Below are 18,661 nucleotides of genomic sequence, written 5' to 3' on the forward strand. Positions count from 1 at the left end.
TCTTGTTGGAGGTCAATCTAAACATTTTAATTTGATTCTTTTGTTGAGGCATTTGGCATTTTGAGCTTACAAAACACCATTTCCCATTTCAGAAAAAAACAAGTAAAAAAACATTAAGTTCGGCCGGGCCAAACTTTTAATACCCTCCACCTTAGGGTAAAAGAAACATTAGAAGAAATGTGGCAAAAACCATTAAAATGTCGATTATCGGAAAGTACCGTTATATGGGGGCTATACCAAAACGTGGACCTATAATTACAATGTTTCGCCACCGGAGCTGGAACCCATTATGACCCACAAATACCGATTTTCAGACAAATCCGTGAAAAAATGTGGTAAAAAAAACTAAAATACTAAATATCGGGAGGTACCTTTATATGGGGGCTATACCACAACGTGGACCTATACATGCAATGTTTTGCCACACGCTCAGGGACCCGCTATGACCTACAAATACCAATTTTAAGACAAATCCGTGAAAAAATGTGGCATAAATCATCAAAATACCGAATATCGGGAGGTACCGTTATATGGGGACTATACCAGAACGTGGACCGATATATTTCATTTTCAATACCAACCATCCTAGACACAATGCAAATAGCTCTGCTAAATTTTGGAGCTCTACGTCAAATAATGTGGGCTGTATCGTGATTTCAACAGACAGACAGACGGACAGACAGACAGACGGAAAGACAGACAGACGGACATCGTTAAATCGACTTAGAATTTTATGCTGATTATGAATATATATACTTTATGGGGTCTAAAACGAATATTTAGGGATGTTACAAACGGAATGACAAAGTTAATATACCCTCCTTTCCAAGGTGGAGGCTATAATAAAAATTTCATATATGGGAAATGCGTCATAACCTCAAAGTTCGATTATTATTTTGGAAATTGTGTTGTCATTCTGACCATAAATGCATTTTAACTCGATCAGAATTTTTGTTTGGTTTCCATCATTTGTTTGTGCGGTTTAATAATTATAAGATCCTTACTAATTCGAAATGACGTTGACATGTTGTTGTTTTTATTATTATGGTGTTGTTGCTGTGTTTTTTTTTCTAGTTCATCTGTTTGATTTACAATAATTGCGATTCAATGAATTTTCTTGTTAATATTTTTTTATACCTTAATATACGTCGTAGACCCCATAAAGTATATATATTCATAATCAGCATAAAATTCTAAGTCGATTTAACGATGTCCGTCTGCCTGTCTGTACGTCTGTCTGTCTGTTGAAATCACGATACAGCCTACATTATTTGACGTAGAGCGCCGAAATTTAGCAGAGCTATTTGTATTGTGTCTAAGATGGTTGGTATTGAAAAAGAGATATATCGGCCCACATTCTGGTATAGTCCCCATGAAACGGTACCTCCCTATATTCGGTATTTTGATTATTTATGCCACATTTTTTCACGGATTTGTCTGAAAATTGGTACTTGTAGGTCATAATGGGTCTCTGTGCGTGTGGCAAAACATTGCATGTATGGGTCCACGTTTTGGTATAGCCCCCATGTAACGGTACCTCCCAATATTCGGTATTTTGATTATTTATGCCACATTTTTTCACGGATTTGTCTGAAAATTGGTACTTGTAGGTCATAATGGGTATCTGTGCGTGTGGCAAAACATTGCATGTATGGGTCCACGTTTTGGTATAGCCCCCATATAAAGGTACCTCCTGATATTCAATATTTTATTTTTTTTTGCACATTTTTTCACTGATTTATCTAAAAATTGGTATTTGTGGGTCATAATGAGTTCTAGTTCCGTTGGCGAAACATTGTATGTATAGGTCCATGATTTGATATAGCCCCATATAACGGTACCTCTCGATATTCGGTATTTTGATGGAAAAGTAGTAGTGATATCTGAGGCAATCAGGATCAATTTGGACTTTCGTATACATACATGAGTACACACTTCCAAAACTACCTCCTTACATCAACCCTACTCCTCAACCTTGATTCCCATTCCAAATGTCAGTTTTTAGTTCTAATCGTTCTATTGATACGAAATGATACCAAATGTAGAACTTTTCGTACACTTATAGTGCGAATTTCCAATAAATCAGCCTTATCTGATCCCTTTGGACCAAGAGTGAACCTCACCTAAAATTCGAAGATTATAGTATCAGCCGTTTTATCTGGGCGTTGATGAATCGTTAAGACAGTCAGTCAATTATTTTACTCTTTTTTATACCCGCCACCATAGAATGGTACATTAAGGGTATATTAAGTTTGTCATTTCGTTTGTAACATCTCGAAGTATATACATGGTGAGATAAAACAACTGCAACCAACTTCAGACTGCTGTAATTTCTAAGCCACTCGTTCGACAGCTGTTAAAATTGTTCCAGTGATAGCTCATTATATTGTCTACAGGCGTACAAAAGTATTTTGGTGAGAATTTTTCAGAAAAAAAATTATTCGTGATGGAATTCAAGCGCGATTTCCTTATATTTAACTGGAAAACCACAAGTGGCTATCGGTAGAGCACTCCAGCATTTAAATGTGAATAAATCTTTTGTGTTTCGTATCATCGCTCGTTACTGTGATACTGGTAGCGTAGCCCGATGTCAAGGAAGTGGACGGAAGAAAAACAGCAACATCAGCAGAAATGGTTCGAAAAGTAAAGAAGCGACTTGATCGAAAACCGCGTCGCAGTGACCGAAAAATGACTCGTGAGCTGAACATATCGCAATATTCCATTCGGCTAATATTGAAGAATGAGATCGGGGTAAAGACATTGAAATTCCAAAAAGTGCAAGAACTTACACCGCAACAAAAAGAAAATAGACTTAAAAACTACTAAAGAGTTGCTTCGCTTGGCCGAAAGTCGTGAACTGCCGAATTTGGTTTTCTCCGATGAGAAAACATTCGTTGTCCAGCAGTTCGTAAACAAACAAAGTCATCGCGTTTACTTGCCAAAGAGGGAAGCTGAAAAGGGCACCTTCGGCTGGCCACCAGAACTCAAGCGCCGGCCATGGTGATTGTGTGGGCCGGCATAACAACCGATGGTTGCTCTCCGCTCGTATTAATCGTTCGTGGCATCAGAATAAATGCCGAATATTATGCGAAAATATTCTGGAGGGTGTATTAAAGCCTAGGGCACATAAACATTTTGGCCGCAAACCTTGGACATTCCAACAGGACTCAGCACCATCGCACCGCTCAGCACGCGCCACCCATGAATGGTTACAAAATGAGGTTGCTCGCTTCATTTCCAGCGCACCAAAATTTCCGGATACCAATCCGTTGGACTATTGTGTCTGGAGTATTTTGGAAAGCAAGGTTGCCACTAAAAAATACAGAAGAGTCGATCAATTCGTGCCAAAGGTGACCAATTCGAACAAATCTAAACTTATTCTAAAATTTGATGCTATTTCCGAAATTTTTTGCTTTCATTCAATAAAATTTAAAAAGAAAATGTAATAAATATGGCGTTTTACTTTTTCCAGTTTTTTTTTATCTTACCCTGTATATTTTTCAGCATAAAAGTCTATGTTGATTAAATAAAATTGTTTTCAAAACTAGCTCTCTTGTCTGACCTTATATATGCCATGATTTGTATGGTTTCTTTACGAATTCAGTTTCTTTCAATTTTTCTATAATTCAATCAATAATTGTAATGATTCACACTGTGGCGCTCTATCATCTTCATTGACAATTGAAGTTGTCAAACATTTATACACGTTTATGTCTTTGAAAAAAAAAATGGCCATTGTGGAGACAACGCCTAGCCTTTGTCATCGACTTACATAATTTTTCGACTGGCGCCAACTTAATATCCGCTTAACTCTTCCGGTCACCAAAACTACAATATCAAATTAAACTCCATGACGGAATGTATAATTGAAAACCCAAAAAAGAAAAAAAAAGTTGAAAATAAAAAAGAGAATCTCACAACGCAGAGGTCTCGTGAACTCCAATGTGATTCCCTCGGCGTCTGTATCGAATAGAATTAATTGTTCAATTACAATTACTCGTCGAGAGACAACCAAGCGTTGTGTGAAAAAAAACCCAACATAACATTTTTAAATGGCATTTATACAATTTTTGTTTTGGCGCTTTTTTTCCTTTAGACCATTGCTTTAGTCTCTTTTTTGGAGCATAACTAATTTTTTGTTTGATTTTGGGTTTAAACAATTTTGAAATTTTGTTTTTGTGATGGGGCTTTTTTTAAGGTTTTCCTTTATCGCAGCCGTTTATAGTATATTTGGCTTTTTAATTGACTTAATATTTTCTACCTAATTACTTTAATTATTGTCATTAGTTGGACTTAGATTTCTTACATTGATGTGAAAGATGGACATGAGAATAGAACATGCACACATGGAAAGATTCTGCTGTTACGAATTAGTCACGGCGATTACTTAAATTCGTCATGTAGAAATTGTATTGGAAATGTATAGCTAAAATCCGAATTTTTGGGTTCTATATTAATTGATGGTAAAAACAATTCACATTTATAAACAAGTAAGAAAAGGCTATAGTCGAGCGGGGCCGACCATGTGATACCCTACAATACTACAATATGTTAAAAGCCGCTTCGCTTGTGAAATTATGCCACGGAGCACTGCCTAGATATTACACTTAGCATTTGATTAAGGCGAAAAAATATTATAAAATGTATACTTCAATATTATAAGTCAAATTGAAAAAAATTGCATGCGATAAAAAATATGAAAAAACAAGTAAGCAAAAAACAAGTCGTGAGGGGCCGACCATGTGATACCCTACAACACTGCAATATGTTAGAAGCACCCTTAGTCCATTTTGGAAGATTTGGCTTTTGAAATTTTGTCATGGAGCACTGCCCAGATATTGCCCTTGCCATTTTGACCAGGGAAATTTGCGCACTCCGTCGTGCTGTTAGTTGTTGCGGTCAATTTTACATCTAAATATAATTCAATGGTCATCCAACAAGCTAGAATTCTTCCCTATCCTTAACTCTCTTCTCAGGCATGTCGATTGGCTTCAGTTGTGTGATCAGTAATTTTTTTCTGTTTTGTTTAATTTGAGCCCATTAATATTTTGCGATCATCTCCAAAAGCAAGTAGCCGTTCTGCATCTACAAATTTAGACCCATCTATATTATTTGCTTGTCTACGATATTTGGCTATATTCATCAACGAAATCAGCATAAAAAAGCCAGAAGTTCTCCATTTGTGTATTTCGGATATCGCCTGTAAGTAATGTTGGTATTTTTTTCACACAAAAGTAGTAGTCCATTCTACCCGCTGTCCTTTGATTTCTATTTGCGACTTTATAACGGCTGCAAAATCAGGAACATTTTCAGTGGTTGGTCCATTTCAACCCCTAAATATATTGCGGTCATCTTTGAAAACAATAGCTCTTCTAAGCCTAACCCTTCCCTTGTGAAAATTTTCGTGAAGATCGGACGATAATTGCAATCTGTATATAATTACCCCAACCCGTGTTGTAAGGTGAAAAAAATTTACAAAATATACATTTCAATATTATAAGTCAAATTGAAAACATCGCATGCGATAAAAAATATGAAAAAATAAAAAATGTCACAAAATCTGTAATAACACCATTATTGGCATATTTTTATGCGATTTTATTCTCTTATACCAAGAGGGCATTCTGAATTGACAAAATTTGTCAAAATCGGTCCAGCCATTCTTGAGATATAAGCATTTTAGCTAACATCCCCTTCCTTTGTATATATGTATTGTACAAATTTCGCTATATATATTCGATATATTTACTATCGGCATTTACGTAACGGTCAGGATTGACCTGTTCGCCTATTTGTGATTTTGCCGGGATTAAAAATATTCGCGGTTTAATTGAAAATTTGATTTTATTTAACACAAGTATCATGGCTTTTTCATCCACTAAATATAACCCGATTACCATCAAAATTGGCTCTAGCCATATGCTAACTTCCGCGTCGATCGGTCTATAACTGCGACCTGTAAAGCAACTGCAAAGTCAGGAAATTTTTCAGTATTTGGTCCATTTCAACCCCTAAATATTATGTGATCATCTCCAAAAGAAAGAAATCATCTTCTGGCCCAAGCCCCACCTTCATTCTAAATTTCGTGAAGACCGGACCATATCCTATGTGGGAAACCAATATTTCGAGGTGTTACATAACTTTTGGCCCAATCAAACTTATAATACCCCCAACACATAGTGTTGTAGGGTATAAACGCACGTGTTAAAATAACTTAAATTAATATCATTGTGATTTTTATGATTTTAGCGACATACTTACCGGAACTATTTCAAATTTAGTATTTGAAGTTCGCAATGAATACTACAGCCTATGACAGAAAATTGTCTGTTCAGGCTTATGAAAAAAGTTGCGTATGCAGGTCCACGTCGTCGTATAGACGCTAACATAACGTCTATATTCGGTATTTTTAAAATTTTAACAGAATTTTTAATGGATTTTAATTTTTTGAAAATTGCCAAATTTCTACCAAATGGTGGAGGGTATTCAAAGTTCGGCCCGGCCGAACTTATTGCTTTTTACTTGTTCTTTTTTACATCATTGAAATTTGAAATCACAATTATGTGTTTTGACAGGAATCTTAGTAGTTAGAGAGGGTTACTGGCCGATTTCGATTTCGCCCGGAAGTGGGTTCTCTCTCTCTACCTCGTTTGATCAGAAAGAGTAACCGAATTAATGAAGCTATAATGGAGTTTGGAAATCGCTTGGAAATTGCGCATTTACAGTTCGTAATGGTAACTACAGTATGTGACAGAAAATTGTGTATGTAGGTCCACGTCTTCGTGTAGGCTCCATATATCAATACATATCTATTTTCGATATTTTGACGATTTTAGGTCCAATACTTACCGAAATTTTTTGAGATGTCATATTTGAAGTTAGTAATGGAAGCTATAGCCTGTGACAGAAAATTGTCTATACAGGTCCAGGGCTTCTTATACGGAATTTGATGATTTTAGCTACATTATTCACCGTTTATTTCAAGTTTCGAATTTGAATATGGTAATGGCTAATGGCAGACAATGCCTATGTAGGTCAACGTCATATGGGCCCCAATATAACGGCTATATTCTGTATTTTTAAGATGTCAACATAATTTTTGGCGAATGTTATCTTTTTCAAAAATTTCCAAATTCGTTCCTAATGGTGGAGGGTATTCAAAGTTCGGCCCGGCCGATCTTAATCCTTTTTTACTTTTTTTTTTTTAATTTTATGAAAGAAAATATGTCGGAAATAGCATTCAATTTTAAAATAAGTGTAGATTTGTTCGCATTGGTCACCTTTGGCACGAATTATGGCTGGTCCAGTTTCAATATCAAATATCTTCGAACTACAATAAATATCTGTGCAAAATGTCATTCATTTATATTTCAGCTGGCGAATGGAGAGGGGTATTGATATTGTTAAAGCATTTTATGTTGATAACGAATAAATTTTCTTAATGGGGTCTCCACCGAATATTTCGGGATGTGTCAAATGTAATGAGTTAATATACCACGCTCGAGCTCATGCTGGGGAAATGAATTCTGTTATAATGTTCTTTTTTCAGCCTTCATTTATATGGGTTCATCAATATATTCAAATTAAAGATTCACTCCGCACAGTTTACTAATATTTGATCAGAGAAAATGATGATGAAATTCTAAAAAGTCAAACCTACACTTTTTTCCGACTTTTGTTTAACAATCCTTTTGAAAAAATGTCATTCGCTGCGGACAGGATTCGAACCTGTGCGGGTAGAACCCAATGGATTTCAAGTCCATCTCCTTAACCACTCGGTCACCGCAGCTGATGATCAATGCGTTACACAATTAAGATAACCTTTTCAACCCTTAAAAAACATTTTGAAAAAATGATACAAAAAAAGTGTGCGTCGGCCGGGAATCGAACCCGGATCAACTGCTTGGAAGGCAACTATGCTAACCATTACACCACCGACGCCCTTGTATATGAGTATGTTCACAAAGTTGAGAAATAATGTCAATAGTGGTGGAATCGTTCAAAATACTAACAATAGGAAACCTGGATGTAGGTCACAGTAGCTGGAACCAGTAACAATACTGAATTTCAAACAATTCCTTTAGAAAATGTGATTTAAATTGTCAAAATGCCGAATAACGGAAGGTACCTTTATTTGAAACCTATAAAAAAACGTGACAAATATGGCATGTTCGCTTGACCTGCCTATTGATAAAATGCAGATAGATGAAGGCATCGCTACGGATTTTATTTTTTGAAAATTGTCAAATTCGTTCCAAAATGGTGGAGGGTATTCAAAGTTCGGCCCGGCCGAACTTACAGCATTTTTATTTGTTTTTTATACCTTCATTTATGTGTCTGCCGAGGGTATATATCATTTGATACAGGCAAAACGTGCTTAATCGAAATAACGATTTCAGACCCTAAGTCTCTATGGACCAAATCCGTTTCAGAATATTTGGAGTCGATCTAGCGATGTCCGTCCGTCTGTCTGGCTGGTGCGCACGATAACTCTCGAAGGAAGTATCCGATTTGGTTCAAACTTGGTACATCTTAATATTTTTGTCAAACTTAGATCGAGTTCGGAGATGGGCAATGAACAATATCGGTCCACTCCTTCTGGTACCTATCCCACAAAAGGTCGAAATTTTCAAAAAAAAAAAAAAGAATATATATATATTTTTTTTTTGCACAGAAAGAGAAAGGACAATCCGATTTTGCTCCAACTTTTCATATCCTAATATTTACGTCAGTGCTAGGTCAGGCGTGAAAATGGACAAATGGTCCACTCCATCAAGTACCTCCCCCCACAAATGGTCAAAATTTTGAATAATTACAAATCTCATAACATGTGCTGTAAGAGTCCGATTTTCTTCAAATACCACACATCACAATATTTTTATTAACCCAAGGTGTGAATATGGATCGGATCACTCCTTCTGGTACCTCCCCCACAAAGGGTCAACATTTTGAATAATTATAACTCTCATAAAATGTGATGTAAGAGTCCGATTTTCGAATTGGTCAACTTTGGCACGAATTATGGCCTTCAAACGGCCAATAAAACCGCCACATGTTGCCGAAATATTGCTTTGCGGTATGTTTGCCCATTCCCGGAGAAGCGCTTGATTGAGGTGATCGACACATTGGTATTGTTTAGTGCCAACCTTGCTTTCCAAAATACTCCAGACACAATAGTACAACGGATTGCTATCCTGAGATTTTGGTGGCCATTATGCGCTGGAAATGAAGCGAGGAACCTCATTTTGTAACCATTCTTGGGTGGCGTGTGCTGAGTGCGATGGTGCGATGGTGCTGAGTCCTGTTGGAATGTCCAAGGTTTGCGTGCCCAAGGCTTTAAAACACCTTCCAGAATATTTTCGCTATAATATTCGGCATTTGTTCTGATGCCACGGTCGATTTAATACGCGCGATTTAATAGAGCGACCATCGGCTGTTTTTGAGGCCCACACCATCACCATGGCCGGCGTTTGAGTTTTGGTGGCCAACCAAAGGCGCACATTTTCAGCCGACCTCTTTAGCAAGTAAATACGATCATGTTGTTTGTTTACAAGCTGGACAACGAATGTTTTCTTATCGGAGAAATTCGGCAGTTCACCACTTTCGGCCAAGCGAAGAAACTCTTTAGCTCTTTTGAGTCTATTTTCATTCTATTGCGGTGAAAGTTCTTGCCCTTTTTGGAATCGCAAAGGCTTTAAACCTTTTCAATATTTGCTATTTCTACCCGTTCTATAAAAATTAATTTGTAACAAATTTAGTAACATTTAGTACAAGTAAGAACGAATATCCAAAACTTCCTACATACCCCAATCCTACAATACTATGGTAATCTTATTTCCAAATTTCTGTATTCCTGAATTTGGTTACAGTTTTTTCATCTCACCCTGCAGTAATCTTATTTTCAAATTCAAGAATTCCATCTCTACCCGTTCTATAAAATTTAAATTGTACCAAATTTAGCAACATTTAGTACATATGAGTACGAATTTCCAAAACTACCCACATACAGCAGTAATGTTATGTAATGGTAATCTTATTTCAAAATTTCCAAATTCCAACTCTATCGGTTCACCCAATTCGAAATTGTACCAAATTTAGTAGTTTTCGTGCACATAAGTACAAATTTCCACCTACCTCCTACCTCCATATACCAAATGCTACTCTCCGTCAGTAATATTAGTTTCAAATTTCTGGATTCCAACTCCATGCATTCCTCCAAATTCGAATCGTACCAAATTTAGTACCGTTTAGTACTTTTCGTATACATGAGTACACACACACTTTTAAAACTATCTCCTTACATCGAGCCTTAGAATCTAGGTTGGGATGCTCGATTCCCATTCCAAATTTCAAGTTTTTTATCTAAAATGATCTAACAAAATTGTAGAAAATGTGGTACATTCTAGTACTTTTCCTACATTTATAGTGCGAGCTTCCAAAAACCCTATTGTATATCCTTCATTCACTCCATCAGTGAACCTCATTCCCAAATTTAAGAGTTCTAGCTTTAATGTGTCGTCAAATGCCAAGGGTACCATATTTAGTATTTTTCGTACATATACCAAAACTTGGTTCTTTGCAAGGGTATTTCCGGTAATTAACAGATAATTCTCTTCTGAGAACTATAACTAAAACAATTTTACCATTTTATGTGGGCTATACCAAAACGTGGACCTATATGGTCTATTTCTAATAATACCTTCCTAAATACATTTGATTAAAATTTTATAAGCCTACCTAATTCTGTTCGGAAGCTGAATCGCACAGATCGATGGACGGACATGTTTTAGTCGACATGACCGATTAACAAGTAAAATAGTATCAGTCGGTTTTGCCGACAGATGTATACCCCCAGCCTTGAGTTATGAACCTGACAGATTTGGACTATATCGGCTACTTCTTGTACTTTATATGAGATAGGTGCACATTTTCGGAAATATGCGTCAGGTAACAGATATAGCGGACCGAAGTATTCTATTTTCATACTTCATCTAAAACAGATAAAATATATTGGTATGTGCAAAATTTGAAGGAAATCGAACAGTCGTATCCAATTTTATGCGAAATCATAAATTCCGACAAATTACATATTCATATCAGAATACTGGTTAAGAGAAATATTTAGATATAGGAAGTTGTTAAGAATCAGCGACTTGTTTCGCAAGTTATGACAATTATAAGTTGCAGATCTTGTATTGATGAAAATATTGAGAAGCTCCAAGTCTGAATAGAATCGGATGTTAATTTTGCGTTTTATGAGCTTCGTGGATACTCAAAATGTTGATCCTTTGTGGGGGAGGTACCAGAAGGAGTGGACCGATATATCCCATCTTCACACCAGATCTTGAGTTAGTAGAAATAATGGAACGTGTGTAATATGAAGAGAACCGGATGTTTATTTCGGATTCTTTCCGCGTTTTGATTATTCAAAACTGTCATCCTTTGTGTGGGAGGTACCAGAACGAATGGTCCGATTTCTACCATCTTTATAAATGATCTCACGTTTATAAAAATATTGAGACGTGCTAATTCTGAATAGAATCGGATGTTAATTTAGTGTTTTAAGTGCATGATGGATATTCAAAATTTCGGGGGAGGTACTTGATGGAGTGGACCGATATTATCCATTTTTGCACCTGATCTAGAACTGACGTAAATATCAGGATTTGCAAAGTTGGAACTAAATCGGATTATCGTTTCTCTTTCTGTGCAGAAAATATATATTTTTTTTGAAAATCTCGATCATTTGTGTGGGAGGTACCAGAAGGAATGGACCGATATATTCCATCTTAACACCAGACCTTGGGTTACATTAAATATTGGGATGTGTGAAATTTGAAGACAATCGGACTCTTACATCAATTGTATGAGAGTTTTAATTATTAAAAATATTGACCCTTTGTGGGGGAGGTACCAGAAGGAATGGACCGATATATTCCATCTTAACATCAGACCTTGGGTTAACATAAATATTGGCATGTGTGAAATTTGAAGACAATCGGACTCTTATATCACATTTTATAAGAGATGTAATTATTCAAATTTTTTACCATTTGTGGGGGAGGTACTTGATGGAGTGGACTGATATTGTCCATTTTCACACTTGACCTAGCACTGACGCAAATATTAAGATTTGCAAAGTTGGAGCAAAATCGGATTACCGTTTCTCTTTCTGTGCAAAAACTAAATTTTTTGAAAATTTCGAATTTTTGTGGGGGAGGTACCAGAAGGAGTGGACCGATATTGCCCATCTCCGAACTCGATCTAAGTTTGACAAAAATATTACGATGTACCAAGTTTGGACCAAATTGGATACTCCCTTCGAGAGTTATAGTGCGCACCAGCCAGCCAGACAGACAGACAGACAGACGGACGGACGGACGGACGGACGGACGGACGGACGGACATCGCTAGATCGACTCCAAATGTTCTGAAATGGATTTGGTCCAAAGAGACATAGGGTCTAAAACCGTTATTTCGACTAGGCACGTTTTGACCGTATCGAATTGTATATACCCTCTGTAGCCATATGGCTGAGGGTATAAAAATGTGTATACTTTGTGAGATATTAAATGCTTACATGGGGGAATTTCAATCCTAGTATACCCTCCATAATATTGTGGCCGATATAAATATTTACCTATAGCCTTTTGCAACGACCCTCGCATTTCAAACATTTGCCAAAATGCCAAATCTGTATGCATATTATATAACAACATGTCATTTAATGGTTATTAGTATTAAGTCAAAACAAATTTGGTGCGCCTTCAGGATTTTTGAATCACTTGGTATTGCGCTCCTTTTAACTTTCAAAGCGGCAAACGAAAATCAGCGCAAGCATGTCAGCTGATGATGATCCTCTTTTAGATTCGCACAGGTGCAATAAAACGAATGGAAACGGGCTGAATTGAAAGCAATGAAAGCAAAGTGACTCAAGCGCTGAGGCTTTGTTAGGCCGTATGTATGTAAAACAGCTTAACATGGAAAAATTCGCAGCGAAGATTTTTTTAATGTGAAATCTTGTTGAAAATCGAGAGTCCATTTGAAGCGTTTACCAGTTTATTGAGAAATTATGCAATTAATATCAAAAAGCTTAAGTTTTTTGACCGTGTGTGTGTTTGTTATGACGAAGTTGAATTTTTCGTTTTGCTTTCGAAATCACCTTTTAATTTCAATTAAACGATTGCCGTTTAATTTGTTGTATTAACAATTTCGCTAACACCATCATCAATGGTTGGTCGGCCATAAAAACCCCCACTTCAAATCCAGTTTTTTGTGCAGTTTTAATTTCTACATTTTGCTCAGCCCGCCAATGCAGGTTACAACGTTTCGTTGCTGGCATTTCTGAGCAAAATTTCTTTGAATCGGCTTAATCGGATTTTTAAAGCATCACTGCACAACTGGGTAATTATCAGCTTCTCCTCAATTTGTTTTAAGTCGTTTAAAAAATACAATCACGCTGGCAGTTAATCTGAGTTTCTTCGCATTTAATATTATTAAAACTAAGTAAATTATAAATAATAAGTTTAAAATGGGAAATTGATTGGTGTTCAGTTGTTCGTTTAATTCCTAGTTTTCAAGGCAATATGTGAATGTGAAGAAGCTGCGGATGTGTTGAAATAATTATTTATATTTATTAGAAGAGTAGTCAAATAACTGGCTGACCGAAAGTCAACGCCCATTCCAAACGGCTGAGGCTAGAATCCGGAAAATTTGCAAGATTGTCAGTCATGGTGTGTAGAGTTATAATGCTGGATTTTTGGAAATTCATACTGAGAGGATTCGAAAAGTACTAAAATGTGCTAAAAATTCAATGCCCTGTATAGCTGAAACGGAATGAGTTCAAATTCGAAAAATTTGAAATAAGAGTCACTAATGGAGTGCAGGATGAATGTACCAAATGGTTTTTGAATGTACTAAATTTAAATTTAAAGATTACGAAAAGTTCTAAAATTATACTAAACTTCTAAAATTGTACCATTTCTGTATTATGTGAACGGATAGAGCTAAAAACTTGAAATTTGGTATGAAAATCAAGGATGGAAAGTAAGTTTCATATATGAACTTGAGATATGGGGGTCCTATCGTTGTACTAAATTTGGAATTGGGTAAATCGATGGTGTTACAATCCTCAAACTTGATATCTAGGTCAGGGATAGAGATACAATTCTGAAATTTGATATTTAGATTACTTATGGTATCTGCGTTTAAAATGTAGCTGTGGTTGGAAATACTTCCTATATTTGTATGACAAGTGCTAAATTTGGTATTGGTTGATGGGATGGGGCTGGAATACTGAAATTTGATATTAAGGGTTCTGTTGGTATCTGGAATTGAGATATGGAGGTGTTTTTTTTAAATGTGTACTATAATTGTACGAAAAGTACTAAATAGTACTAAATTTGGGATTGGGGGAAGGGTTAGAGCTGAAATCCTGAAATTTGATATGAATGTCTCTGTTGGTGTCTGCGGTTGAGATAGGAAGCTTTTTTTTGGATATCCGTACTAAAATTGTACTAAATTTGGTAATGGAGGGAATAACAGAGATTTCCAGGGTTTACATATGGAGACTTTGAAACGGTTTTGAACAGAAAACGTACCTAGTCGAAATAACGGTTTAAGATCCTAGGTCTCTCTGGCTTGTGTGCACGATAACTCTCGAAGGGAGTACCCGATTTCATTCAGACTTGGTACATCATAATATTATTGCCAAACTTAGATCGAGTTCGGAGATGGGCTATATCGGTCTACTCCTTCTGGTACCTCCCACACAAAATGTCAAAACTTTCAAAGAAAATAATTTACTGCACAGAAAGAAACAGGATAATTTAATTTTGCTCAAATTTTGCAAATCTTAATATTTCCATCAGTGCTAGGTTAGGTGTGAAAATGGACCACACCTGGGCACTCCATCAAGTACTTCCCCACAAAAGATCAAAATTTTGCATAATTATAACTCTTATAATATGTGATGCAATTGTCCAATTGTCTTCAAATTACACTTATAACAATATATTTATTAAACCAAGACCTGGTGTGAAGGTCCACTCCTGAATAAGTCAATATTTTGATTATTCATGAAGCTCATAAAACATCCGATTTCATTCAGACTTGGCACATCTCAATATTTCCATTAACACAAAATCTTTTATGAAGATGGTAGAGATCGGACTTTTCTTTTAGGTACCTTCCCCACATAGGGTCAAAGTTTTAAATAACAAAAACGATCATAAAATCCGAAATAAACATACGGTTCTCTTCAAATTACATAATTTCCAATATTTTTTATTTTTAACCCAAAGTCTGGCATGAAGATGAGATATATCGGTCCACTCCTTCTGGTACCTCCTCCACAAAAGGGTAAACACTTTAAGTATCCATGAAGCTCATACAACAGGAAATTAACATCCGATTCCATTCAGATTTGGTACATCTCAATATTTCTATGAACACAAGTTCTGTTGTGAAAATGGTACAGATCGGACCATTTCTTCTGATACCTCCCCACATAGGGTTTAAGGTTTTGAAAAACAAAAAGCTCAAAGAAAACGAAATAAGCATCCAAGTCCATCCATTCATCTCCTCAAATTTCCCACATACAAACATTTTTGCTAACACAAGATCTGCGGTGAGGATGATATACATCTGCCAACTTCTTCTGGTACCTCACCCACAAATAGTCACAATTTACAATATTTATATCTGCCCTAACTTGAAAAACAAGTAGGCCATTCCTTACAACTTGATATATATAATTATTTCTTTTATATCGGAATTTATGATGTCGCATAAAATTGGATATGAATGTTCGATTTCCTTCAAATTTTGCACATACCAATAATTATACCCTACAACACTATGTGTTGGGGGTATTATATGTCCGTCCGTCTGTCCGTATGTCGATATTAATTTGTAATCACTCTACAGGTCGCAATTATGGCCCGATCTTTACGAAATTTAGAATGGAGGTGGGGTCTGGGTCAGAGATGATCGAATAATATTTAGGGGTTGATATGGACCAAATACTGAAAAAATTTCCTGATTTTGCAGTTGCTCTATAGGTCGCAGTTATAGACCAATCGACGCGGAAGTTAACATGAGGTTAGAGCTTGGGGCTGGCCAGAATTCTTCGAATTTTGATGGTCATCGGGTAATATTTAGTGGGTGAAATAGACCATAGCATTTGTGTTAAATAAAAGTCAATTTTTTCATTAAACCGCGAATATTTTTAATCCCGGCTAAATCACAATAGATGAAGAGGTCAATTCTGACCGTTACGTAGATTGCGATAGTAAATATATCTGATATATATCGGGAAATATATACAATGTAAATATGCAATGGAAGGGGATGTTAGCTATAATGCATATATCTCAAGAATGGCTGAACCGATTTTGACAAATTTTGTCAATTTAGAATGCCCTCTTAACATAAGAGAATAAAATATTAAAAAAAAAAACGCATTGAAATGTGCCAATAATGGTGTTATTATAGATTTTCTAGTATTTTGTAACATCTTTTTTATTTTTTGATATTTTTTATCGCATGCGATTTTTTCAATTTGACTTATAATATTGAAGTATACATTTTGTAAAATTTTTTCACTTTACAACACGGGTTGGGGTTATTATATACAGATTGCAATTATCGTCCGATCTTCACGAAAATTTTTACAAAGATAGGGTTAGGCTCAGAAGAGCCATTGTTTTCAAGGATGACCTTGAAATGGACCAACCACTAAAAATCTTCCTGATTTTGCAGCCGTTATAAGATCGCAAATAGAAACCAATGGACTCGAAATCTCGCATGTAGTTAGGGTTTAGGACAGCGGTTAGAATGGACCACTACTTTTGTGTGCAAAAATAGCAACATTACTTACAAGCGATATCCCAAATACACAAAAGGCGAACTTCTGCCTTTTTTTTTTGCTGTTTTCGTTGATGAATATAGCCAAATATCATAGTAAAGGAAATCATATATATGGGTCTAAATTGGTAGATGCATAGCGGCTTTTTGCTTTTGGAGATGATCGCAAAATATTTAGGGGTTCAAATGAACCAAAAACAGAAAAAATTTCCTGATCACAAAATTGAATCCAATCGACATGCCTGAGAAGAGAGTTAAAGACAGGGAAGCATTCTTGCATTATGGATGACCATTGGATTATATTCTATATTTATATAAACCACAACAACTAACAGCACGACGGAGTGCGTAAATATTGGGCAAATGTCCCTGGTAAAATGCTAAGGGTAATATCTGGGCAGTGCTTCGTGATATAATTTCAAAAGCGAAATGTTCCAAAATGGATTTGGACATAAGGAGGCTTCTAATATATTGTAGTGTTGTAGGGTATTATATAGTAGGCCCCGCACGACTATAGCCTTTGCTTACTTGTTTTATCTGTATTAGATGGAGTAAGAAAATAGAATACTTCCGTCCGCTATATCTGTTGTCCCACGCATTTTTCCAAATTTTCCTGGAACTCATAAAAGGGTCAAGGCTGGGGTATACATCTGTCGGCAAAACAGACTGATACTATTTTACTATTGTTAGATATTGAAATCGGAAAAACTTTAATTGAAATTCTGAAACTTTAGTACTATGTATGAAGGTTAAAAAGTTTGTCAAACTGAACCGATTAGACATTTTGGGTTACAAGAATGGAACTTAACACGGACTCTTGGAATGGGCTCTTGCTTGTAAAGAAATAAAAGTATTAAGTATATTTTTTGCTTGAGAATATCCGAATTAAATATCAATACTCCTGGTACTTGCATTGTCTATAAGAGATACTATTCTTTCATGAAATCCATATTTACATAGGAGAAAGCACTATGAAACGTTCGTAATTGTTTTATTCATCAATCATTTTAAAAAAATTCAACTTTCAGTATGTCTTCAGTATCATAATTTCTCCCAGATATTGTTGAAAAATGTGTTAAACTCCCTAAGAGGATTACTGACGCTGAACCGAATTACAATTGTGCCCTGCCACACAATGTTGCTTGCCTTCATTCAAAAAATATGCATGCAGATCTTCGATTCGATGGTAGATGAAAATTCATATTGAGCCATGCCATTCATTTGAAAATTTCATCAAATAAAGGAAACATTAGCAAATGAATGAAAAAGGTTCACAACATTTCGTTTTATATCAAAAACAAAAAATTTTAATCGATTTCTTTTTTTTCTCTCATTGAACCCGCCGCCCATTCACTGACAAAATAATAAAAAAGAAATAACGTAACTTGCGAACGAATGAAAGAATGAATGAATGAATTATTTATGATTGTTTTGTTAATTATTTGCTACTGCATGATTTTGCACTATTTTACCCTCTCTTATTTCCTTCAATTTCCCGTTGTCGATTTTTTAATGTGTTATTAAAAAACATAATAATAATAAAAAGTGCGGCAGTCAGACGTCTGGATCAATGGATGGATGGCTGGATGGATGGATAGACAGTCAGCCAGACAGACAGACGGATATATAGCCAGCCACTCTAAAAATCATTGTTTGACTCCGAGTTGGGGTTTTTTTTTCTGTTTTGTTTTTAATGGGCCTTTAGCTGGCGTGAAGCAGTATGACAAACAAAATATGGAACATTTCAGTTCAGTTCAGTTCAGTCCGTTTCCAATTCATTAATTTTAAAATGTTT

At 35.8% G+C, this 18,661-nt stretch overlaps 2 non-coding genes across 2 annotated transcripts; both read right to left on the reverse strand.

Annotated features, from left to right (window-relative positions):
• Nucleotides 1–7,707: 7,707 nt before the first annotated feature.
• TRNAS-UGA (transfer RNA serine (anticodon UGA)) lies at nucleotides 7,708–7,789 on the reverse strand. The gene has a single exon. It is a non-coding gene; the product is annotated as a tRNA-Ser (tRNA).
• Nucleotides 7,790–7,869: 80 nt separating this feature from the next.
• TRNAG-UCC (transfer RNA glycine (anticodon UCC)) lies at nucleotides 7,870–7,941 on the reverse strand. The gene has a single exon. It is a non-coding gene; the product is annotated as a tRNA-Gly (tRNA).
• Nucleotides 7,942–18,661: the final 10,720 nt, after the last annotated feature.

This window comes from Musca domestica, unplaced genomic scaffold (genome assembly GCF_030504385.1).
Source record: "Musca domestica strain aabys unplaced genomic scaffold, Musca_domestica.polishedcontigs.V.1.1 194, whole genome shotgun sequence".
Lineage (NCBI taxonomy): Eukaryota > Metazoa > Arthropoda > Insecta > Diptera > Muscidae > Musca > Musca domestica.